Below are 27,750 nucleotides of genomic sequence, written 5' to 3'. Positions count from 1 at the left end.
CCCATACTCATTCTGTCTCCCCTTCTGCTGTATTTTCCAAAGCCAAATGTTTTAAGCTATATTCTCCTAACGAAAAACAAAGTGGAGAAGTTGTTATTTCTGAATTTATTTTAAGACGGAAATCTGAGGCATACCTTCCACATGCTGGAGCAGGGCAGATGGCACCCTCTTCTTTCTGGCAGCTGTAGATACACAGGGTTGGGCTACAGAAAGGAATGAAATGAGTTTTATTTTCATCATCTCACCTTGTAAGTCATCACCTGGCTTATCCCGTGATGTCTTTGATATTCACAACTAGTTCTTAGAAGCCTCATGTTGTATATTCTGCAAACACACCTCAACTTCCAATTTCTCCAATAATTTGTTTAAAGTATAAGCTTCTACTACATGGAAGAGTAGATTGTCTAGACATGCTAGGAAAGGTGAGATGAAGTGGAGGCATTCTGCCATCTGGCAGTTAGGTCACTGAGAACAGCCAGACCGACCCACACATGCAAATTTGTCTTTTCAAGTTCTGTTAAAATGCTAACACTTGGTGAACCTGCACTTGCCATAAAATCTCTAAGCCTTCTTTTTGTTTACCTTTGTTTGCTGGTTTTTCTTTTAAAAATTGTTTCAGTTGTTTTAGTAGATGATAAGGCATGTAGGTTGAAATTCACAAGGTGGGAATCAGGTCTTCTTCCTGCCCCTGAACCTAGTATTTCAAGTCCAGCATCTAGAAGTTACCACTATTGCCAAGGCTGTAGGATATTTTCTCAGAATTATGCTCTGTGCACAGAGAAGTACAAATATATACACCAATAGGAGCATAAGATACACACAGAACAGCTTGAATCTTGCATTCCTCACTTAATATACCTTGTAGCTTATTCTGTATTAGCCATACAGAGAAGCCTCATTCTTTATAAAGGCTGCATAATATTCTGCCGTATGGATGAATGAATGCTTTCCCTTAAACTATTTCTATATGAGCATTGAAGTTATTCTTTAAGCTTTATTATCATCATCATCATTAGTCATTACTACAGAGACTGACTGGGCGACTATGTACCTGGACCTAGTTCATTTCACACTTGTGTGAGTATATCTAGAAGATAAATTTACAAAAGTGAAACTAATGGTTCAAAGACTATGGGAAGTTCTTCTTCAAGGGTATTTAGACATGGTCAAATTAATCCCATAGAGGGTTTAATCAGTTACACCATCAGAAATGCAGGTTGGTTCCTGTTGCCCTCCATTCTTATCAACACTGTCTATAGGCTTTTTTGATATTTCTTAATCTGTGAGAATAATCTCTCAGTATAGTGTATGCTTGTATTTCTCTGGCGTGGTATCTTTCTGTATGTTTCTCATCTATCATATGTGCTTTATTTCATACGTATTGCTCATGTTTCTATTGGACTGTTGGTGTTTATGCTGGTTTATATCTTTTTATATTAATACTGATAACTGTCATATGGGTTGAAAATTCTTTAAGATTTGTCCTTTTCTTTTTGTATATTTTTTAGTCATCTAGAAAACATTTCTATTTTTATGTAACTAAATTTTTCATTTTCATCTTTTATGTCTTCTTATATCACATTATAAAAACATCCCTATTTTGAGATTATTTTTTCTATTATTTTAAGTTTTTTAACCTTTAAAAATTTGACTGCACTATCATGTATTTTCGTGCAAAGAGTGAGATAGAGATGTGATATTTTCATGATATGTATACATTTGTTATTTAATGAACATTACATCCACTCCCATTGATTTAAAACACCATTTTATATATATATATATATATATATAGCTATTGCCCAGTATTTTACACTGATATAGTTGTCAGACAATGATATGTAAATTGTTAAGCAAAGTATTTTGAAGTTTTTCTTTTCAGTTGAAAAAATTTAGGCCTACCAGTTTTTTTGTTTGTTTGTTTTTGTTTTTTAAAGATAAATACCATGTGATTCCACTTATCTAAAATATTTAAGATCGTCAGATCCGTAGAAATGTAGAATGGCGGTGAGCAGAGACTGAGGGAAGAAGAAATGGGGAGATGTTGTTTAATGAGTAGAGAGTTTCAGTTTTGCAAAACGAAAAAGTTCTGGAAAGCTGCTGAAAAACATTTTGATATTTAATACTACTCTCAGATCAGATCAGATCAGATCAGTTGCTCAGTCATGTCCGACTCTTTGCGACCCCATGAATCACAGCAATCCAGGCCTCCCTGTCCATCACCAACTCCCAGAGTTCACTCAAACTCATGTGCATCGAGTCAGTGATGCCATCCAGCCATCTCATCCTCTGTCGTCCCCTTCTCCTCCTGCCCCCAATCCCTCCCAGCATCAGACTCTTTTCCAATGAGTCAACTCTTCACATGAGATGGCCAAAGTACTGCAGTTTCAGCTTCAGCATCATTCCCTCCAAAGAAATCCCAGGGCTGATCTCCTTCAGAATGGACTGGTTGGATCTCCTTGCAGTCTAAGGGACTCTCAAGAGTCTTCTCCAACACCACAGTTCAAAAGCATCAATTCTTCAGCACTCAGCTTTCTTCACAGTCCAACTCTCACATCCATACATGACCACTAGCCTTGACTAGACGGACCTTTGTTGGCAAAGTAATGTCTCTGCTTTTTAATATGCTGTCTAGGTTAGTCATAACTTTCCTTCCGAGGAGAAAGCGTCTTTTAATTTCATGGCTGCAATCACCATCTGCAGTGATTTTGGAGCCCAGAAAAATAAAGTCTGACACTGTTTCCACTGTTTCCCCATCTATTTCCCATGAAGTGATGGGACCAGATGCCATGATCTTCATTTTCTGAATGTTGCGCTTTAAGCCAACTTTTTTACTCTCCTCTTTCACTTTCATCAAGAGGCTCTTTAGTTCCTCTTCACTTTCTGCCATAAAGGTGGTGTCATCTGCATATCTGAAGTTATTGATATTTCTCCTGGCAATCTTGATCCCACCTTGTGCTTCTTCCAGCCCAGCGTTTCTCATGATGTACTCTGCATAGAAGTTAAATAAGCAAGGTGACAATATACAGCCTTGACATACTTCTTTTCCTATTTGGAATCAGTCTGTTGTTCCATGTCCAGTTCTAACTGTTGCTTCCTGACCTGCATACAGATTTCTCAAGAGGCAGGTGAGGTGCTCTGGTATTCCCATCTCTTTCAGAATTTCCCACAGTTTATTGTGATCCACACAGTCAAAGGCTTTGGCATAGTCAATAAAGCAGAAATAGATGTTTTTCTGGAACTCTCTTGCTTTTTCGATGAGCCAGTGGATGTTGGCAATTTCGTCTCTGGTTCCTCTGCCTTTTCTAAAACCAGCTTGAACATCAGGAAGATCACAGTTCACATATTGTTGAAGCCTGGCTTGGAGAATTTGAGCATTACTTTACTAGCGTGTGAGATGAGTGCAATTGTGTGGTAGTTTGAGCATTCTTTGGCATTGCCTTTCTTTGGGATTGGAATGAAAACTGACTTTTTCCAGTACTGTGGCCACTGCTGAGTTTTCCAAATTTGCTGGCATATTGAGTGCAGCACTTTCACAGCATCATCTTTCAGGATTTGAAATAGCTCCACTGGAATTCCATCACCTCCACTAGCTTTGTTCGTAGTGATGCTTTCTAAGGCCCACTTGACTTCACATTTCAGGATGTCTGGCTCTAGGTGAGTGATCACACCATTGTGATTATCTGGGTCATGAAGATCTTTTTTTGTACCATTCTTCTGTGTATTCTTGCCACCTTTTCTTAAGAACATCTGCTTCAGTTAGGTCCATACCATTTCTGTCCTTTATCGAGCCCATCTTTGCATGATATGTTCCTTTGGTATCTCTAATTTTCTTGAAGAGATCTCTAGTCTTTCTCATTCTGTTGTTTTCCTCTATTTCTTTGCATTGATCACTGAGAAAGGCTTTCTTATCTCTCCTTGCTATTCTTTGGAACTTTGCATTCAGATGCTTATACCTTTCCTTTTCTCCTTTGCTTTTCACATCTCTTCTTTTCTCAGCTATGTCAGGCCTCCTCAGACAGCCATTTTGCTTTTTTGCATTTCTTTTTCTTGGGGATGGTCTTGTAAGATGGTAAATTTTATGTGCTTTTTAACAGCAGTTAAAATTTGTTTCAAATATACAAGGGAAGCAAAACAAAATAAACTCAAAACATCCCACAGATCAAAAAAAAAATTTATCATTTACTAAATCCTTATATGCATTTGGGCTTATTTCTACTCTGTTCCAACTATCTACTCTACTCTGCATCCAATTCTGCCTTTTTAACTATTTTCCAGAGACAACAGTTTTTCATTATTGCAGCTATAACACATTAGTTAGTACTAAGGCTAGTGTACTACTCATTTCCCTGCTTATCTAGAATTTTCTTGGCATTGTCTTTTTATTATGCCACATATACTCTGGAGTAAACTTCTCTTGGTATTTTAATTAGATCACATGGAATTTGTAAATTAACATCAGTTACTTCAATTTCTGTGATACTATCTCTTCTTATCGAAGAGTGTGACATGCTATTATATTCATTTGTTTTCTTTTGAGTTCTTTAGTAATGTCTTTACATTTTCTTTATATATATTATGCATGTCTCATTAATTTCATTCCTAGCTATGTTCTGCGGAAGGAAATGGCAACCTACTCCAGTATTCTTGCCTGGAGAATCCCAGGGATGGGGGAGCCTGGTGGGCTGCCGTCTATGCGGTCGCACAGAGTTGGACACCACTGAAGCGACTTAGCAGCAGCTATGTTCTGAATTTGGGGATGTGACTGTAAACAGAAAGCATTCTTCTACCATACTTTTTTTTATATTTATGGCTATTCACTTTGTATATTAATTTTTCACCAGACCGCTTACTGAATTATACTGTTTGTAGAATTTTGTCAGCTGAGTCTCTGCGTTTCATATGTAAGTAACATATCAACTGCAAATATTCCTTACTAACATTAGCTTCTGTTAGTGGGGGTAAGGTAGGCTATGCTGCATCGCTGAACATCCCCACATTCTTAGAGGTTTAGCACAACCAAAGTCTGTTTCCGGCCCAGCCAAAGTCCGCTGGGGGTCCAGGTGATTCTCCAGGACAGCAGTGCTCCACGCGTGGCTCAGCACCCCGGGTGGCGCGACCCTGACAGCACTTTGACACTAGCACTTGTTTCCATGGATACCATGCAACAGAAGAGAGAGACAAAGAGTGGGCTATTGGCAATTAAACCCAGTAGGCCTGTGTATCACCTCAGCTTACGTATCATTGTTCAAAGCAAGTGAAACATTATACTCATCCAAGGGCAAGGAAGGTTAATCCTCTTACGTCCCAGGAAGTAGAGGTGATTTGAATACAATACGATGTGCCTTCTCCCTTAATTCCCTGGACCCAGTTAGCAAATAGTTTTTCCAGTGGCCCCCAGCAGAATTAGCTGTTTGGTTTATATATCAACCTGAAAGTTAAAAAACGTACATGTGAATAATTCAAAACATCATTTTAAATCCTGCTAAAAGGAAACATTATTGAAGCCCAGTTCTCAAACATATTTCAAGAATGATCCCAAGCCCATGTCCCTTGCTCTGTATAAGGTCCCATGTATCAGTTTATCAGTGTTTCTTGCATGAGGCTATGCCACATTCTAATCTGATCCACTGTAGGGTTTATCTCCTTGAGCTTTCCTTGCATGGTTTATCCCTTTAATTCTAGATTATGTACCTCTGAGAGGAGGAGAGAGATTTTCTTCTTTAAAGCACTGTGTGTTATATAAAATCTTTTTTTTTTTTTTTAGGTATGTGTAGAAGGGGAATGAACTTATGTATATAAATATATATATCTTTGCCTTCTCCATCTGCTGGGCTCAAAAGCCACTACATCAAAAGTAAACATAATCAAGTTGTCTCTAATGAGCAAAATAAAAAATGTTGGCATAGGAGAGGAGCTATCCTACGTACCTATGGAAAGATTTTTAGATTGTCATCAAAGTCTATCCCAAAACAATGTAATTACTTGATTAGTAAACACATACCAACCTGTGACCTGCAAATCCTTCCTACTGGTTGAAATGGTGACTAGGATAACATAATTTCTAATAATTCATGTCTTCTTAAAAGGCCTATTGTGTTTTTGGAAAAACTTTCCTTCTTCCCCAAACCCATTTGAGTCCATCTAAACAGAAGTATATTGTGACAAATGTGCTAAAGAAAAGATTATTGAGCAGAAATCTTTTTCACATAAGAAATATAAAAGAACCTAAAGGAGTGAATTTCTAATGCTCCCAAAGTATCATCTTAACGGCCAATTAGTCAGAGTTTTTTATTTGAATTATTCCCTTCTGATCAATAATATATACACAAGAAAATATCTGTTTTTAAAAATTCTCTGCATGATCAACACAATGTGTAATTGCTACTTCACTTGACTTACGTTGTAACAGAGCTAGTGTTTGGCTTTTCAACTGGCAATAAATACCTTCCTCTCTCTTCTCTTCTGATTGTGCCATAATTAACACCAGGGAAGCACACGTTTAACTATATATGACAGATATTTATTTAAAATACCTTCTGGTGCATATATTAACATTTTTCTTTCTACTTTTTAAAGTAGCCTTGAGTTCAGCAATAAAATCAGATTACATTTCTGTTATGTTAATAGCCCCATGCTAGAACAGAATATATCAGTTCAGAGGAAGTCAGTGAGCTATGTTACAATAATTGTGTTTACTGCATTGGACAATTTAAATAGAAAAAAAAAAAAATGCTCTGGAAATGTGGCATCCTCACTGTCCCCTACTATCATGAAGCACCAACATCAAAGTCATGTCCAAGGCCACTAGCAGTAATCTGTTAGATACATGCCCAATAGTCAGTTTCCTTCTTATTTTTGAGAAAATGGAAATCTCTATTTTTGAGAGTCTTTACCCTAATATCATGGGGTGAATAATTTAAGTAAGTCCCCTGTCAAAAAGACATTCTATGTGAAGATAATCTGTAAGAGAAATCATGAAGGTGCCTGCTTCACCAAATTCTGAAAACCTAGACTAATGAGACATTTGCATGCAGGGCAATGAAATTATTAGGATAAAGAGAAATAAGGCTATTTTCATATTAGGATATAAGTTTGGAAATGTATTTTCTCCCAGAGGTTATATAGGCGAAATGCATAAATAAAATCTACGAATCAAAACATTTTTCCAGATAGGAAGTGTGTCAGATATCATGATAATTGTGTAAATGAGGCCCTCTGGGACTCAGAGGGGTCCAATAGTCAACTCATAGGCAGTTGCACTTGCATTATATCCCAGTGTCCTGGCCCACTTATTGAAGGAAAGCTATGACTGTTGAAGTACAGTCTGCATCCTATAGAGATTTACAATGTTCCTTCAAAACATAGTTTCCCAGAATCCCAGGCACAGAGGCATTCAGATGAAGATCGTGTATTTATCCAGTGAGGACTGGACTGAAACCCCATCCGAGCAGCAGTTTCCCCAGCATGGTACCGTCCACCTTAGCACCCCAGAAAGGATATGTTCTGTAGCCATCAGAGTTGGGCTTATGAGTTTCTCAGAGCAGGAGGAGACATTCTACATGAGCACTGGCTGTGCTAACTGGTAGTCAAAGAAGAACCTGGTAGCCATCACACCTAAATCAAAGAACATATTGCTTTCAGAACCCTGATATTTTATCACTTCATTGTGCAAAATGCCCAGCAAAGGTAACTGGTAAAACTATCCTACTACTCGGTGGGCATGAGATCACAACTATTATCTGAGACATTCTGAATTCACCTTTCAGTTGAACAACTGAATTGAATCAAGATGATTTGAACTTGTCATGGATTCTCTGCTCGCCACAAATTAACCTGAATAGACCCTCCCTGGCCCTTCTTGGTCTTTTGCATCAGAAGTCTCTTTGTGTTCAGGATGGGGAGCACGGGTATACCTGTGGCGGATTCATTTCGATGTTTCGCAAAACTAATACAATATTGTAAAGTTTAAAAATAAAATTAAATTAAAAAAAAAAAAAAGAAGTCTCTTTGTTGCAGCCCCATTAAATTCCACAGCCTGAATAGGGGTTAAGTAGAATTTCTGAGGTCCTGAAAATAAGCATCCTATTTATAAGGTTTCATAATACATAGAAATTGTACTTTTTTAAGGAGAAAAGAAAAATCGTAAGATTCTTATGTATGGCTTTCCCTTTAGTCCAATTGATGAATAGTTCATCGTACACAGAATCTTGAGAAATATTCAGTTTCTCAAGTTTAATCAAGAGCACGATTTGGATAAACTGGAGTACCTTTAAATATTGTAAGCAAAGTTTCCAGTGACCTTCTGGCACACAGAGTAAGACACCACCAGCATGCCGCTTTCTTTTGTTTATATAACTTAATGTAAGCATATGATATCATTGACACCAGATTACTAAATGGCCCAGCATTCTAGAAATCCATAGATCCCTGGATCATCTTGGCTTCTGTGTCTGAAGTTCTCCTTTTAGTATCCTCTACTCCAAGCCTATAATCTGACCACCAAAGGCTTCATTCATTAGCAAAATCCTACATAAATCTATTTTTCACTGATCCACCTGTCTATTCATTTATAAATGAGGGGAAATTATCATATTGTGGTATAATAAGAGTTTGGGACTGTGAAGTATTCTGTACAGTATCTACTGGAAGGTCATGCATATCATGAATAAGATTAGCTCCAGATACTCTGAGTCATTAATGGAAAAGAAACATTTTACTGAAATGCCTATCTTGGCATGAGTAGTCACTGCATCCACCTCAATTTGAAGGGTGCCCAATACTGTTATCAGAGAAGGCAATGGCACCCCACTCCAGTATTCTTGCCTGGAAAAGCCCATGGATGGAGGAGCCTGGTGGGCTACAGTCCATGGGGTCGCTAAGAGTCGGACACCACTGAGCGACTTCACTTTCACTTTTCACTTTCATGCATTGGAGAAGGAAATGGCAACCCACTCCAGTGTTCTTGCCTGGAGAATCCCAGAGACAGGGGAGCCTGGTGGGCTGCCGTCTATGGGGTCGCACAGAGTCAGACACAACTAAAGCATCTTAGCAGCAGCAGTAGCAGCAATACTGTCATGACACATAACATTCTGAAAGTAAGTACTCACTAAAGAAGTTGCTATTAGGAGTATGTGATGAAGAATACAGGTGTCTAATTATATCACGTGCCCCAGGGTAAGTCAAGACCTACTGGCAAAGGAGCAAATTCTCCACTCTTTCTGGAGCAAATGGTTTCTCCAAAAGCAGAACTTTCCTCAAAACTATGACGAGTTGGTTTCTATGTAAATTGAAGTCAAATGCCACTTTCTTCTCAAACTTTTCAACCTCACCCTGACTAGCAAAGTAGAAATCCCAGTATGAAACTCAACAAATACAGAATTTTGCTATTCCCACAATTAGGGAGACCCTGAACTTGCTTTCCAAGTGGTAAAGAATATGTCTGCCAATGCAGGAGACACAGGAAATGTTGGTTCGATCCCTGGGTCGTGAAGATCCCCTGGAGGAGGAAATGACAACCCACTCCATATTCTTGCCTGGGAAATCCCATGGACATAGGAGCTGGCAGGCTACAGTCCATGGGGCCACAAAGAGTTGAACAAGACTGAACGACTAAGTACGCATGAACTGTTGAGACCCTGTTTTTTCACCTCCACAGCCTCAATTTCTTCCTCTAAGTTTTTATTTGTCTCTTGGATTTGTTCTTTCTTTTGGAAAAAAAAATCCAAAAGATAGCTTTAATATCCAACTCTGGTTACCACATTTTGAACACAAGAAAACAAACCAAGACATACCATAGAAAAATGTGCAATTGTGTGATTAACATGGACATTGTGAAATTCTTTCTAAGTAATTGAATACCCTAAGTGTCTTGAATAGTCTTACTAGCTAGTAATACCATCAGCTTGTGGCATATGGTCCTGTTAATTATGACAAAAAAGTATTTTCCAATCTGGACTATATCACAAATTGCTATATATCTCTTGAGAGCTCTCTCTTCGGATATTGAAATGGTGGTTGCAATTTACAGGGCTTCTGACTTTTTGCAAACATTTCTATTTTTTAATTAAATGTTCAGTCACTCAGTCATGTCACTGAGTCACCGAGTCACCGAGTCTTTGTGACCCTGTGGACTACAGCACGCCAGGCTTCCTGTCCATCACCATCTCCCAGAGCTTGCTCAGACTCATGCCTATTGAGTCAGTGATGCCATCCAACCATGTTGTCCTCTGTCGTCCCCTTCTCCTCCTGACCTCAATTTCCCCAGCATCAGGGTCTTTTCCAATGAGTCAGCTCTTTATATCAAGTGGCCAAAGTATTAGAGCTTCAGCTTGAGCATCAGTCCTTCCAATGAATATTAAGGACTGATCTCCTTTAGGATGGACTGGTTGGATCTCCTTGCAGTCCAAGGGACTCTCAAGAGTCTTCTCCAACACCACAGTTCAAAAGCATCAATTCTTCAGTGCTCAGCTTTCTTTATAGTCCAACTCTCACATCCATACATGACTACCAGAAAAACCATAGCCTTGACTAGATGGACCTTTATTGGTAAAGTAATGTCTCTGCTTTTTAATATGCGGTCTAGGTTGGTCATAGCTTTTCTTCCAAGGAGCAAACAACTTTTAATTTCATGGTTGCAATCACCATCTGCAGTGATTTTGGAGCCCCCAAAAATAAAGTCTGACACTGTTTCCCCTTCTATTTGCCATGAAATGATGGGACCAGATGCCATGATCTTAGTTTTCAGAATGTTGAGCTTTAAGCCAACTTTTTCACTCTCCTCTTTCACTTCAACAAGAGGCTCTTTAGTTCTTCACTTTCTGCCATAAGGGCGGTGTCATCTGCATATCTGAAGTTGTTGATATTTCTCCTGGGAATCTTGATTCCATTTTGTGCTTCCTCCAGCCTGGCATTTTGCATGATGTACTCTACATGTAAGTTAAATAAGCAGGGTGACAACATACAGCCTTGATACACTCCTTTCCCAATATTTAACCAGTCTGTTGTTCCATATCCGGTTCTAACTGTTGCTTCTTGACCTGCATACAGGTTTCTCAGGAGGCAGGTAAACTGAAAAATATGTAGGGACTTTTATAAATGTCAGAGGAGATATCTATTTTCACAGAGTATTGATGCAAATAGTGAGTTCACTTTTTTATTTTTCTCATTTCCACTTTGACCTTGTTCAAAATTTAAGTGGCAAAAATCTTTAGAATAGATGGATCTTAATTGCCCTGGTGTTGTTGTTGTTGTTAATTGCTAAGTCATGTTCACCACTATGGACTGTAGCCCTCCAGGCTCCTCTTTTCCCTGGGATTTCCCAGGAAAGAATACTGGAGTGGGTGGCCATCTCCTCCTCCGGGGGATCTTCCCGACCCTGGATGGAACCTGAGTCTCCTGCTTGGCAGGTGGATTCTTTGCCACTGAGCCCCTATGGATGCCAAGTTCCAGTCCAGCAGAACATGGCTCATCCTCAGAATAGTCCACGCCTTCTGTCTTTGAGCACCTCATTCTTGCTACCTGTGATGCCTTCTGCCTTCTTTTTGTCTGTTGACCAAAGCTTGCTCATTGTTGAAGTCCCATTTTGCATGTCATCTCCTCCAAAAAGCCTTTCCACTCCCTTAATTAACTACCCCTCCTTTTGCACTCTCAGAGTATTATTTCCATCCCAGTTTTACACTGTTCTCATTGTGCCTTTATTTATTTTTACTTATGCAATTAGGCGTGTATCTTTCTTTCATGAGAGATTAAATATGCAGAGAAGGGAGACCTTAGCCTGTCTTTGTATCTTTGTGTCCCTAGAAATATTTTGACCATATCAGGTGTTTAGTCAATGCTTGGCTAAATTGTTTTTTAATTCTGTGAAGATATTGTTCTCTTTTTATCTATCTGCCTTTTTAAAATTCATTTATTTTTAATTGGAAGATAATTGTTTTACAGTATTGTGTTGGTTTCTGTGTAGGTTAATACATCAACATTAATCAGCCAAAAGTATATGCATGTCCCCTCCTTCTTGAGCCTCCTTCCCATCTCCCACCCCATCCCACCCTTCTGGGTTGTCACAGAACACTGGGTTTGAGCTCCATGTGACAAAGAGAAAAACAAATATCATGTATTAACTCATATATATGAAATCTAAAAAGATGGTACCAATGAATCATCTGTCTACATTTGTTCATACTGTTGTCCCCTCTGCCCAGGTTGCCTTCTCTCAGGTCCTACCTCCTTCTTGACCCAAATCTCTTACTCATCCATCAAGACTTCTTTGATTGTCAGGCCCCTGTAGTAAGTTTTCTGATTATCACCCTCCCCTGTACCAAATTTACAAGAGACTTGGGCCTCTCCTCTGCATTTTTATAGAAATCTCTATCTCCTCACCCATGGCAAGGGTCACATGATGCTGTGATGACTTGTAGTCTTGTGAGTTTCTTAGGTGCAGGAATTACTCTTGTCACTCTGAATTTCCAAGACCAACTCAGTAGGATGAATTTGGCAGATAAAGCAAAGCATCTTACAATCATTCTTGTGTAATTGTCTAAAAATGAAAGGAAGGAAAGAGAAGGAAGGAAGAAAGAAATGTTTAATTCACTTAGCATGTTACAAAATCCTTGACTTTATTTTCCTTCTACCTCTCTATTCACTACCTAAGTATATTGGCCCAGTTACAGCAAAGGAGAGCCCACTTAGAGGTCACCTTTATTTTCTTCCACAGTCCGCTTGCCAGCCAGTCCACCTACTTGACTTTGAGGAACAAAGAGATTCCGACTGGCAAGAAGTCAGTTACATGAATATGATAGACCTTCTTTAAAGAAAAAGAAAAGTTTAAAAATCTCCAAACAGAGTAAACACTATGTTGTGGAGAACTTGTGGAACATAATCATAGTCATATCTCACTAGACATTCTGGATTAATATAAAATTTCACCAGCTTCCCATAGTCTGAGCTCATTAACAACACTAATAATATTTTTATCAGGAAGTGTAGAGGAGTGGGAACAAGTATAAGTTTTGTAAACAGACCAAGGTTTAGATTACATAACTCCACTTCCTAGTGCGACCTTAGACAAGTTACTTAACCTCAGTTTCTTCATCTGTTGAATGGAAATAATATAGTATTTTGTCACACTGTTACTAGGAAGTAAACTTTGAAATATATGTCTATACTTTGCACAGTGTCTAGATAATAATACGAAGACATTAATCAGTTCAGTTCAGTTCAGTCGTTCAGTCGTGTCCGACTCTTTGTGACCCCATGGACTGCAGCACACCAGGCCTCCCTGTCCATCACCAACTCCCAGAGTTTACATTAATATTAAGACATCCTTCTCCCCATTGGTATAATGCTAGAGTTATTAAGACACATTTCTCATTATCTGGGTTTTCTCTCTCATATCCCTCACCTCAACCCCTGTTATCATTTTTAGATAAAACTGGGCAAAAACAATATCAAAGTTCAGCTTGGGAACCCTCGGTCTGTAAGTCTCCCTCCTTATTCTCCCTTATTCTCCCAAATATATCCTCCTTATTCTCCCAAAATATCAAGCCATTTTTCACATGGTTTATTTTAATAAGCTTTCAAATTAGATCATAAACTCATGAGAGGAAGGACCCTGCTTTCATTTCTGATTTTGAGTGCCTTGTAAAGACCTGGCAAGACATGGCCGGTAAACGATTGAGTCCTTCATTTATTTAATAGTTCCTCAAGACCGTCCTGGAATAAGAAAGGAAACAGGAAGTCAGCAGCATACAGACTGAAGAGCAGAAAGGGGCGACTCCCTTTGCCTTGGCAGCAACGTGGTCTTTCTGTTTATTATCTCAGCCAAATTTTTCTCCCTTTCACACAGTGATTGGCTGTCTCTTGTCAATAGAGCCATAGCGTGAAAGGAGCTTCCGACAGGTCACACCAACCATCCCACTCAGACTCATTTTTCCCGCAAAGCCCCAACACCAACCTCAGATAACCTTCCGATTCACTTTAACCACCAGACAGAGTGGGGCAGGGTCGCCTGCCTTGACTCATGATGTCACAGCCTGACTGAGGGGGTCTTTCTGGCAAGGAGCAATAGGAAAACTGAAACAACTAGGGAGAGAAACTGTTTATTGAAATGCAAATGAATCCTTTGTGCCTGTACTTTAGCTCCTTTGAAAAGGAAAATCTGTTAGAAGATAGCAGTATTGCCTCCCCCTCCCCCACCTGCTTATCTCTACAAAGTTTTAGGGCACGAATACTATGAAAACACAGACGCATTTTGGAGAGGAAATACATATTTTTTAAATGCATGCTTTCTTTAAAAACAGCAAATGGAAGAGTAAAAGGTCCCAGAGGAGTAAATTAAGGTTGGCTCAAAAATCATTCATTTTCCCCAACGGGCCTGCAGGCAAGCAGGAGGCCTGCCCCACTCTGGGCTCCTCAGGAAGCCAGTGGCCGGGATGCATGGTATGGTCCCCAGACAGGCGGGGCATCAGACCCCAGAGCTATCACCACACAAAAACTGCCTCTCAGCCTGCCTGGCGGCTGCTGGCCTTCTCAAAGAACAAGGGCGTCCTCATCTGCATTGCTGGTAAACAGCGGTTGTTGTGAGAATCGAAGCCAGCACAACCCTTTGAGTTCTGCAGATAAGAAAGTCCTCTTGAAATGTAAAATATTAGAAAATGTTTCAACCATCACAAGGCTACATCCACTGCAGTGCTAAAGAGGGCGAGCAGAGGACATATGTGTGTTTCAACATCTCACTTGAGCACTTTGCACAGTCAGACTTCTGACAATTACACAATCCTTGTAAATGGAAATTTTTGGAAAATTGGGCCACAGAGTTTTAAAATATTTTCCTGGCGCATACCCTGACCCCTTTGTCTAATGCTCTCTTTTATTATTCCTGGATCTTAGGGAACAACATCTAAGTATTGATTCCTGTTGGGTCCCTTATTTGAGAAAAGTGAATGCCGGGAGGGCTTTCTATACCCAACATTCTCCTGGGCCTGAAATTGAATATCACTATTTTCCTTTTTGTCTTCATGTCGCCTCTGAAAATTCTAAATTGTGTTCATCTCAAGTGGAAATTTCTCCCTTTGCATTCCAAGTATTTGACACAGTTACACTTTAATGAGTAAACTCATGTAGTCCTTAGTCAGAAATAACCTCTCCCCCTTGTTTTCCAATCATTGCGTGGACACTGTCTTAGCCTGGAGGTAAAAATGCAGGATTATCCTGCATTTGCACAGTCATCCTCCCCTCCCTGCACCCCTCAAGCCCAGGCCTCACTTTGCTTTCTACCAGGTGACAGAAGAGGTTTACCTATGGCTGAAAACACGGCGCTGGCAATTTAGGCTTTCTTTACAAAATCATGTCTCCTCTCTACCACCCCATGATAAATAGAATCTGTGCTGCCTGACACCTGTGAACAATGGGTGAAATGGATATTAGAAAAATCTCATTTATCTTCTGCTTTATTTCTTGATAGGGGTCCTTGTCACTGGGGCTATTGTGTGACCAGCTCCAGAAAGGGCATCTCATTAGTTTTTCTTATCAAGATAGCAAGGTCCTTTAAACAGCAAAGCACTTACATTTTAGATTCAATTAGGAAACTGCATAGTGTGTGTATGTGTGTGTGTGTGTGCATTCATGCACTTCACAGCGTCTGCTTTGAGACACAGCTGTGTCAGATTTATTCTTACAGATTCATGTTTGCCACGGTTGAAGCCAGCAGCCTGACACAGTGAACCACACACCGAAACTCCGCATCCACCTCCACAATAGCAGGCTGATGAACTCATCTTCCTCTGGTCCCACAGTTTTGCGTGAGACAGGATCCCTCTAAGCCAGATAGGGGGAGCAGAGAAACCATGTGGGCACGGAGGGATACTGGTGGATTTCTTTTCTGAGGGGGTTTGTTTGAAAAATCAAGCAAAAGCCCTTTTCCAGCTCCATAAAGCTTCCAACTTTGGTTGCCCCTGCCCCTCTCACACAGCAGCCTTTTTGGACAAGTGCATTTTGGAAAGTCACAGTTACCACCCGGACAACTGGGAGAATGTCAACAAATCAGCCATGATTTCAAATATGTCAGAGGGAATTCAACTTTTTCACATCACTTCAAAAATCCTAGTGACAGGCGGATGAAGTGGGACAACTGGACATCAGGGCACATTTGGGTAAATTTAGCCAACAGACCAAGAGAGCCCTGCTCTCCACTAGCAGCTGTGAAAACAAACCAAAAATGAAAACTCCCACCAGAGTTGTGAACGACCCCTGGGGACACTGGCCTGTTTTGAAAGCACAGTGAGGATGCCAGTACGGTAGGACTTGGGGTACCTTGCTTGTTATGTAGACGGATGCTGCTGGCTGGCAAGGATAAATCCCCGCCCCTCCAACCTTGTCGAACGTTGCCGAATACCCTCCTGTTGAATGGATGTTTCGAGGAGAAGGTCCAATCACCCACCTTGGAATAGACGGTCACCACTCATGATTTAGGCTCATCATAATTGTGATGAAGAAATGACTTGCTTATATGATATCACTTATATGTGGGATCTAAAAACTAGTACAAATGAACTTATTTACAAAACAGAAACATGCTCACAGACATAGAAAGCAAAATTTATGGTTACCAAAAGGGATGGAGAGAAAGGGATAGATTGGGAGTGTAGGATACTATATACAAAACAGATATATAACAAGAATCTATGTATAGCACAGGAAACTATATTCAATATCTTGTAATAAACTATAATGGAAATGAATTTTTAAAAGAATTTGGAGATATATATATATATATAGCCCTTGGACTACAAGGAGATCAAACCAGTCAATCCTAAAGGAAACCAACCCTGAATATTCATTAGAGGGACTGATGCTGAAGCTGAAGCTCCAATACTTTGGCCACCTGATGCAAAGAGCCTACTCATTGGAAAAGACCCAGATGCTGAGAAAGATTGAACCACAGGAGACAGGGCAACAGAGGGATGAGGTGGTTAGGTAGCATCACTGACTCAATGGACATGTTTGAGCAAACTCCTGGAGATAGTGAAGGACATGGGAGGCTGGTGTGCTGCAGTCCATGGGGTCACAAGGAGTCAGACATGACTTAGCAACTGAACAACAACAAATATTTGAATCACTTTGCTGTACACCTGAAACTAGCACAATAAGTCAACTGTCCTTCAATGTAAAAAGAACCATATTAAGATATTGCTATCATTTACTCTGATGCATATAATGCATGCTTAATTTTCAGATTTGTGTTAGTTGGGGAAGGGCAGTTTTGCTCAATGTGGAATGATAACCTGGAAGAGAAATTTACAATATTAACAAAATTAATGATATTAAAGTTCTCTGAAAATTTTGTATTTTTTTTACAAAATTGGAGTATCATTGCTTTACCATGTTGTGTTAGTTTCTGCTGTACAACATTAAGAATCAGAAGAGATTTATTTGTTGGCAGCTAAGCTTCTGGAGTGTCCTGTTCACTATAGATCTCCTGACAAACAGCACACATTCTGCACGTCTATTTTTGAGTGAGTGACTACTGAAAGCAAGCTTTCTTTTCATAATGGAAGAAACCCCATTCTGAGATTCCAGGAACACGTCTTGTAGGGTGACAGGGTCCGGGGCCTGGCTTTGTGCTGTGCTGCCTGGGACTGATGCCGGGACCCTAGCTTCCTGGAGCCTGCATCCAGTCTCCTGTGATGAAGGGTGTGAACCCAAATCTCCCTAGGAGATGCTCCAATCTTATTCCCTGGTTTAGGATCATAAGAGCTTGACCTCTTACTTCCCTTAGAAATGTGCAGCTTCTCAGATAAGTGCTAATACATGCCAGTGCTAACAATTTATTAGGCTTGGGTTGCTCCACTTTTCCCTACAAGACAGGGCATCTGAGGCATCTAAGTGTTCCAAGCACCCACAGATAAAGGACCACAAAAGTGGGGTCTTGAGTGAGGACAGAAAGAGAAGTCAAAAGCCACCAAAATCAGAATCCACCTTCACCATTATCCCAATGGTCAATCAGTAAACACCCGCAAATAAAGGTAATGTATGTTCCTGGGTACAATGGAAACCAACAAATCCAAATGAAAGTCTCAACAACTTGATGCAAATTCCACAGTTTTCCCATAAAACACGGGTCTGTCACTTGTCGCCCATCCCTGAAGAATATGGAGTCTTCTGCACATTGTCCCTGGGTCCCTTACTCTGCTCCCACACTATTTAACCAAGCCTCTTTCTGTCCCTAGAACACTTGATAGTGTTAAATATTATAGCAGTCACATCCATCTTCATGCATAATTAAGACATGGATTAGATGCTTGGAAAATGAAAATTGCTGCTACGACTTCCGAGACTAGAAAAAAATTCTCCAAATCCAGTATTACTTCCTGAATTTTGTTTCATGGAATATTTATGACAAGCTGTGATAAAATATTGAACCAGGATGTTCTAACTAGAAACAGGTGCCACGGAGGGGCCACATTGTTATGTGGGACTTGCCTTCCCCATGTTTGCCAAGAGCCTGTCTCTACTACTTTAGATCTGCTGTGCTTCTGTTTTGGCAGCTCAGCGCTTTCAGTGTTAAGAGTGAAAAAGCAGAGCCCGGAAGGGTGAGCCGGGTGCCCGCCTCAGTGGTTTTTTCCTGCTCTTCATTGAGCTACCCACATCCTGGCTTGTCCACATCAAGCCTCCTCATTGGTGGGAAAAATGATGAACTGAAGAATCAGTCATATTCCCTGCTATCTAATATCTCTATGAATTTACAAATAGGGACATATGGATGTGCCTGACTCTCCCCTCCTTCCTGAATTCAACCCTCATTTCTGAGTTTGATGATCTGGCCTCTCCTTCCTTGTTTCAGCTCAGCCCCCACCTCTTCACTCCCAGCCAACTCCTCTTGCACCATTTCTCCTTCAAGCCAAACACTATACCTCCTTCAGAGCTTGGCTGAAGTGTCAGTTGCCATGACACCTTTCTTGCTAATGAACCCTGGTCTCTGAGGTTCCCTGTCCTTTGAACCCACTCTTTACTCCACCCCATGCATGGGTAGTCACGTTATCACTGCCTTGACCTAAAATCTGCTTTTCCATTGGATCACTTCTGTGTTTTTTAACAAATTGAGAACTATTTTTAAATGTAAACATAAATGTGGGTAGGTTTTAGCCACCAAATCCCAAAGCCATTTTTCCGCAGCTGAGGTGGAGCTCTTGTTTGTGAGAATTAGATGACTTATCTATAAACAATGGTTACAAAGCATTAAGACCTCTGTTTGGACAGTGCCCTGCATTTACACAGTTCCTGCATCAACAGCATGTCTCATATGTCTGCTCCACCCCTCAACACAGATGTGAGTGTTGGGCTTGGGAATACAGACCCCAAAGAGAAACAAGCATAAAATATTTTATATCTCTTGCTTTATTTTTAAGACTTGGTGTGAACTTTCTATCTCCCACAATAAACCATCTTGTTTTCTATTTTATTTTTTTAAAACATTTTTATTGAAGAACAGTTAATTTACAGTTTGTGTTAGTTTCAGGTATACAGCAAAGTGATGCAGTTATTGAATATAGTTCCCTGTACAATACAGGAGTATTGATTATTTTATATATAGTAATGTATATCTGTTAATCCAAAATTCCTAAATTAGGAGTTTGCTTTCTATTTTAAAATCATTCACCATTTAGTGAAAGTGCCAGACCCAAAAGACCCCATGAGCCTGTAATATCAGTTTGAAAAACCACTACAACATCATTGAAAAGATCCCCATCATTATTCTGTAAAGAGGTGACACATTTGTTATTAATTCATTGTTAGAAGAGAAAAAATCGATCATCAGCTTGAATCACTTCCCCAGGTCACAGATTAGTGACAGACCAGAATTTAAACCCCGATGTATTAACTCCAAATCTCATGTAAAAATGTCTTTGCCTCTCAAGAAATTTCCATGTTCACTGGCCTAATGATATATCAAAGTGTTTTTTATCTACCCCCAGCGACCTACAAGCAACAAAGGAAGCCATTCACTGCCCAGACAATGTGCCAAGGCCCAGGTTTTCTCTGCTGGAAACCTTGCTCCCGGTTCTTGGCTCTGGTCCTCTCTGTGTCCACAACCAGCGTTCAATCTAGAAACCCAAGAGAAGTTCAACATCCTCCCTGTGTACTGGAGCATTTTCCCACCCTCATTATTATCATCCATCTGCCTTTTTTACTCAACGATAAAATCCTTGGATGTATGAATCATCTCTTCTGCATCTTTGATTAGTGTCTGGTCTCTTGTAAGCTCTCTTTTGTCTGTATTTATCAAATAAGTGGACTAGCTTCCTAGTTTCCTGTAGCTAGGTGGAGAGGGTAAGTGTGTGAAAAATGTACCATTTCCCCAAAAGCCAAAGCCCAATAACTGTGATGAGAAATATATGACACAGTGTTGCACCATGCCAGTCTACACCCATCCCTCTCCCCTGTATGTGGTAGGTCATATTCTGAAAGTAGTGTTCTGTAGCTTAAATGCATCAGGTGGGTACTTAGATTTCCTGTTACTGCCTATTTTTATTTTATTTTACCATTTTGTAATTTGTTTCTTAATATCCAAGATGATTGACCATGCTACCCAGCAGCCTGAAGGAAGATATTCCTAAATGTCATGATTATTTATCCCGAAATACTCCAACAATCGTATTTGAAATTTGATGTTCTCAAACATATTACTGTAACTGCTTTCCATTTTGATTCAATGACGGAAATAAGGGGAGAGAGACGAACTGCTTATGAGCTATGTTCTTTCCTATTACTTGTCTTCTCTCACCAAGAGCCCTGGAATTGAAATGTTACGTGTTCCTCTCCTTGTCTTATGATATATGGGGACTTCTCAAGGCTTGAGATTTCAATCCTGGATTTTCATCTGGTAAGCTAAGACTGATTTCCCATCTATTTTTCTTTGAAAGAGATACTATATCTAAAGAAACCATTATCCTCTGATATTTTCACTCTGGTGAAACCATGGATCATTTTAGATAGATCTACACACACTTACACACTCTTCATAGCCTAGAATGGCAAGTCTTTCATTTTCTAAATGACCTAATAAATAACAGGTAACTACATATTCTGAATACGCTCGCCTTCACAGTCACAGAATAAAAAAGCAGGTCCATTTTTCTGTTGCAAGTTTGGAAATTGTTCCAAGTAGGTGGCAAGATGTGTCTTCTCTTTTATTTTGACTTGAGGTCAATATTACCGACTGTTTTCTCTGGGGGAAAAAAATGAGCTGCACCATCCCCAAGGTTGTATTTTTATGTCTATATGTTTCATATACAGATACATCCTATAGAGAGGAATATATCACCCGATACCACACAGCTTGTCTTGGACAGCAGTTTACATTCTCAAGCATCACCTCTGTGCAATAACAGACTAACAGACTCGTAAAGCATACTCTAACTTTAATCTACAGGTGTCATGATTCACGTTCTCAAAGAAGCGGGCAGATCGCCATTACCTCAGGTATCTCTGGTGTTGCCAAAACACTGGATCCTGATTGCACACGTCCCAGTGCTGTGAAAGCCTCAGCACAGTGTAAATAAACCCCAAGTCTGGGATCATGCCCACATGCTCTCACAGATTCTCCACCTGAGCCTCTGCCTTCAGAGTCCCCCAGATTGTGGCAATCTGTCTACTCACTTATCCCACCTCCACATTGATCTCTGCAGGGGAATGACTTAAGGGGCCATTTAGATCGATGCCTGAAACAGCCCAACAAAGATATCCGCCCAGCCGTAATCTGCTCGTTCTGTACAGAGAGACGTGGGCTTAGCTCCAAGAACTCCAGTTGCATTACAAGCTGCTGGAAACTTTCAGGCTGCTTAATGCTCAGCAAGTGCTGTTCCCGAACCCAAAGAATAATAAAGAACAATGCAAAGCACAGCCTTCTCCCTTCACAGCATTTTATTAAAGCCTCAATTTGAAGCGATAAAATGAAATGGAAAACAAAAATATAACAAACAAACAAAGCAAAACAAAAAGCCCCTCGTTGAAAGCACTGTGAGTGCTCAAAGCGTCCCCTTGTACAGAAAGAGGATATGAAGAGCAAGGCCTCTCGGTAAGAGAATCAAAATTGTTTTCACTGAACACATTCAAATTTCTGCTATACACCTTACTTGCCAATTAGTAAACCTACTCATGTTGCTCAAACTCACAGTCAAAATATATTTACCATAATTTTTCATAAAATTGAAGATATGCATACTCTATGCATACTCTATTTCCAATCTTGGATATATTCCTAAAGGCAACAAAGTAGCCCATGTAAAAATATACTTACAGCATTATTTGTAAGGAAAAAAAATATATGTATATATATATCTTCCAATAGAAGAATGAATTTTTTAACAAAATGAAATACTATATAGCATTTAAAACTGAAATAGAACCTCAACATACCATTTTATACTCTCTAGGCTCACTATAATAAAAATGACAGAAAATAATAAATATTGGCAAATGTAGAGAAATGGGAATTCGTTTATTGTTTTTGTTTTATATATTGTTGATAGGAAAGTAAAATGGTGCAGCCACTTTGAAAAAAAGTCTGGGAGTTCTTCAAATTGTTTAACACAGAGTTACCATCTGACTCACAAATTCCACTCCTGGGTAAATACCCAAAAGGTTTAAAAACAAATTCCACATGAATAGTTTATACATGACTGTTCGTAGCAGCATTATTCATAACAGCCAAAAAATGGAAACCATCCAAATGTCCATCAAGTGATGAATGGATGAATGAAATGTGGCATATTGATACAATAAAATTATTATTCAGGCATAACAAGGAATAAAGTACTGATACTTGCTACAACATGGATGAAAGGAAGTCAATGTAAATCTGGATATTCTGGTTCTAGGACCAGATCTCCTGCAAACTAGCCAAGAAACTGTGTGCACCCATCCATAGGAAGCCAAATCTTGGCCTGCTGACCAATCTTTACACATTTTTTTTCATGAAAGTATTTTTGACCTGTTTTCTGCATTTTTTCTCATGTTTTCTGCATAGAAAAAGACAAATTCAGAGAGTGTCACCTTCAAATATATTCTCTATTGTTACAACTTCTGAATATATTCCATATAGATTCTTTTTGGTTCTTTTTCAAGTCAAGTATTTAACCTTTCAACTGACCTAATAGAATTTGTTCTTCACAAAGCCTAGACAGTTATTATCCAGACTGTGTTATGTTCCAGGACTTTGTACATCTTGCCAAGATAATACATAGAAAATGCCTGGGTCTCTTTGAGAATGATAGGGACTTCAAGGGAGTTGAGGGAAACTTTTCTGCAATTTGAGTGGCATCTGTAGCATCTTTTCTAGGGATGATGTTGAACTCATAAATCAACCTGCATTATTGTTTGAGATGTTTGAGGTGATGAAAGTTCACCAGAATAATGCTAAAAAAATAAAGTTTGTCTTCTGATTATTAGGAAAAGCAAGCATAAGCTACCTGGGCTTTCGTAGCAAAATGCTGCTCAAATTATTTCTATTGAATGTAAAATGACCCCAAGTGCTTGATAATAAGGGTTTTTGTTCTCTAAGATCTTCTTGACCTGTCTAATCCCTCAATTCGTTAAGAAAACAGGAGCATATTAAGGAGATCGTGGCCTGTATACAAATAATCTGTCACTGTTTTCATAATGAGGGAACTTTCTCCCAACCAGGTTAGTCAGTGAATTGTTTGTTCTTTAATAAAATATTTATGTTTTCAAGTCTAAAATGCCCTCAGTGTTGCAATATTTAGAAGAATTTCAAAGTGAGTAATTATAAGTAAGTCCTATGAAAGTAATTTTCCTTTCCTATTCTGTCAAAACTCTGAAAATAAGAAACCCATGCTTCTTCCACCCCTCTCCTTCCCTTCTCTATCTTCTCTCCAACTCCCCTCCCTCATTATGGTGATTAAGGATGGAATCCATCTTGGGCAAGATTAAGAAACTGGCCAACTTCCTAGTTTAGACCTCATTAGGACTCTTGCAATGACTTCAAGGTTACAGCCTCACCTCCATTTCCCAACCCTTCTAGCCACCCTCCCTACCAACCGGAACTGGTTCCTGCAGTGCAGACCTAAGCTTATCAGTGTGAGACTTCTTCAGGACTTTCAGGACTTCTTCAGGACTCCAGACCGCCTCTCAAATCCATGCACGGTTTTTCCTTCCTCCCAACCAGCCTCTCATCTGCCCAGTCTCACCAACTGAGCTTTCACCTACACTCAGATTCTCCAGAATGGTGTCCAAATAGTCCATGTATCATCTGTGGTAGGCTGAACAGTGCCCCCTCCCCAAAGAAACCTGCAGGTAATTCCTCAGAACCTTCAATACATTACTTGACACATTAAAGGGAACTTTGTAGGAATGATGAAGTTCAGGATCTCGAGATGGGAAGATTCTCCTAGATTATCGAAGTGTCCTCAATGTTATCACTAGAATCCTTATAAGAGACAGGCAGGAGGACCAGAGGGCGAGAAGGCAATGTGATGACAAAAGCAGGGAGAAAGTAGGAGATGTGACAACAGAAGCCAAGGTCAGAGATTGAGTGATTTGAAGATGCTACACTGCTTCGTTTTGAAGGTGGAGAAAGGGGCTATGAGCCAAGGAAAGCAGGGGGCCTGTAGAAGATGGAAAAGACAAGGAAATGAACTTGATTTTGGACTCGCAGCATCAAATTTCACTGGTAATCTTTGTTCTGTGTTAGATTGGGTTGCTAACCTGATAAAGCAAAGTGGTAATGGATGATCCTGACTTAAATATATCCCCTTTCCTAGATAATGATAACAATTAGTGAGATACAATGTTATAGCAACACTGCAAGGTAAACATTTTCCCATGTTAGAAATAATGACCTGGAGGCTCCAGAAAGATGAGCAAATGCCCAGAAGGATAGAGTGTGTCTGAGGTTTGCTTAAACTCAGTGACCTCACACTGTCCCTTGTCCTCATTCTATAGGACCACACAGTCTGTGGTTTTCTAAAGACCTGGTGTGTTATTTCAGGCATCACCTCCTCTAGCTGTTCTTAGTACCCCAGATGGATTTCCCCATCTGCTGCATTCAGCATCCGCTATGCCTGGTACACTCCTTCCTTCTACCATTTACCATCCATTTATCACCCCAGCGACTACAATCAATTTCTTTAGCATATTCCTTAAGGCTAAGAAAATGACTTATTTTCCTTCATATTCCTAGCATCCAACCCAGTGCCTGCAATGCTATAAGCTACAAATGCTTGACAGAAGAAAATGAAGGGTGGAACCTTTTATAGATCTACAAATAAAGTGTCATCAAAGTGTATGACCCATTTACATTCATCTTTAAAAAGCAATCTAGTGAATAATTTCTACTCCCCACCCCTACCCCTCAGTCCCAAATAAACCTAAAGTATGTTGACCCTAAATGGAACACTCTGTAGAAAAGACACATAAAGATGCTAACATATTGCAACCAATTACTTTGTTATTGTTGTTCAATCGCTAAGTCTTGTCCGACTCTGCGACCCCATGGACTCCAACACTTGAGGTTTCCCTGTCCTTCACTGTCTCCCAGAGTTTGCTCAAATTCATGTCCAGTGAGTCAGTGATGCTATCTAACCATCTCATCCTCTGCCACCCTCTTCTCCTTTTGCCTTCAATCTTTCCCAGCATCAGGGTCTTTTCCAGTGAGTCAGTTCTTCGCATGAGGTGGCCAAAGTATTGGAGCTTCAGCTTCAGCATCATCATCAGTTCTTCCAATGAATGTTCAGGGTTGATTTCCTTCAGGATGGACTGGTTTACTCTCCTTGCAGTCCAAGTGGTCTGTCTCTAAGCTAACTTTGTCAGAGTCCCTCTTCAGCAAAAGTTTATGATCAAAGTAAAACTCAGGAAAAGATGTGTTTTTCACGTCTGCTCTTCTTAAATAATTTAGTATTTTAATTAATTGAGGTATAATTTACATACAGTAAGATGCTCAGCTCTTCGATGTGTTCTTCCATCAGCTTTTTAAATAATAACTTTATGTATTTGTTCATTAATCTTGGCTGTGCTGGGTCTTCGTGGCTGCATGCGGGCTTTTCTCTAGTTACGGTGAGGGGGCTACTCTAGTTTTGGTGCACGACTTCCCCTTGCATAGGGTTCTCTTGTTGCAGAGCACAGCTCTAGAGTCTGGGTCAGTAGCTGCAGTGCATGGGTTTAGTTGTCCTGCGGCATGTGGAATATTCCCAGAGCAGGGATCAAACCCGTGTCCCCTGCATTGGCAGGTGGATTCTTAACCACTGGACCACCAGGGAAGTCTCTTCCATCAAAAGTCTCTTCTGTTTTGATAACAGCAAATCAAAGCACTTTCTATCACCCCAGAAATTCCTTCTTGCCTCTAGTCAGTCACTTCCATGTTCTCCTCCAAAGATTGCTGCTCTGATTTCTATCTTCTGGGTTAATTTTGTATACTCTGGACTTTCACTTAAGTTGAATCGTACAGTGTGTACTTTTTGAGCTTGACTTTTTTCACTCAATCTAGTACTTTTGAGATTCACTTGTGTTGGTGCAGCAGTAGTTCATACTCTTTACTGCTGGGTTGAATTTCATTTTAGGAACCCACTCCAGTTTATGTTTCTGCTCTTCTGTTGACAGACATCTGGGTTGTTTCCAGGTTTGGGATTTTTTTTAATAAGTCTGCTATGAATGTTCTTGACCAAGACTTTTTGTGTGCATATATTTTCATTTCTCTTGATAAATACCTAGAAATGAAATCGTGGGTTCACATTGTAAATCTATATCTGCATTTTACCAGATAGAGTATATATAACTAAATACTAGAGTGTTCCAAAATGTATGAATTATCATAATTGTTCTGTGAATGTCAGTGTGTTCCCATAGCAGACCTAGCTACCATGTGTCTTGGGTCATGTTCTCTTGCAGGAGAGGCCAAGACAAGGATTCCTGTGGATGTGATCTGTTGAAATAATGCTGTGGGAGAAGCGTGTTAGAGAGTAAAGGAAGCAGGGTGTCACAGGGAAGCAGCTAAGCAAAGAGGTGGTTTCAGCTGAAGCCCAGCCTCATTCTTATTCCAGAGAAAGCTCTAGAGCATCCCATCTTTTCTTTTTGTAATAATTTTATTTATTTGTTTTGGCTGTGCTGGGTCTTCATTGGTACTTGGGCTTTTCTCTAGTTGTGAGGAGTGGGGGCTTCTCTCTAGCTGTGGTCAAGGACTTCTCGTTGCGGTGGCTTCTCTTGCTGTGGAGCATGGGCTCTGTCTAGGGCATTAGGGCTTCAGTAGCTGCAGCACCTGGACTCAGCAATTGCAGTTCCCAGGCTCTAGAGTACAAGCTCATTTGTTGTAGAGCACACATTTCGTTGCCCTGAGGCATGTGGGATCTTCCCAGATCAGGGATGGAACCTTTGTCTTCTGCAATGGCAGGCAGATTCCTTACTGCTGGGCCACATGGGAAGCCCTGGAGCATCCCATCTTAAGGTGGGAGAGCTGGGCCCTTTGTATTCAAACTTCAGACAGTCATCAGCTGAAGATAGTCCTCCTCCTCCTCCAGGGAGTGGATTATGTTTCCCAGGCATCTGTTGAGTATTATGGCTTCTGTGGAGGCCCAAAGCAATTCAGAGGGGGAACCATAAACAGCTAACACTCACAGTAGCTGGGGTGGGGGGTGGGCGGAAGCAGCAGCCTGGTGAAGAGAACTTGGGTAGGGCTCTAAGAGTCCCCTCTCCCAGCTCAGCCACTAGAGTACATGAATTCTCTCCATCCCACAGTTCAGTTCA

Source organism: Bubalus bubalis, chromosome 14 (assembly GCF_019923935.1).
Source record: "Bubalus bubalis isolate 160015118507 breed Murrah chromosome 14, NDDB_SH_1, whole genome shotgun sequence".
Lineage (NCBI taxonomy): Eukaryota > Metazoa > Chordata > Mammalia > Artiodactyla > Bovidae > Bubalus > Bubalus bubalis.
Note: the sequence above shows the minus strand (reverse complement) of the source record.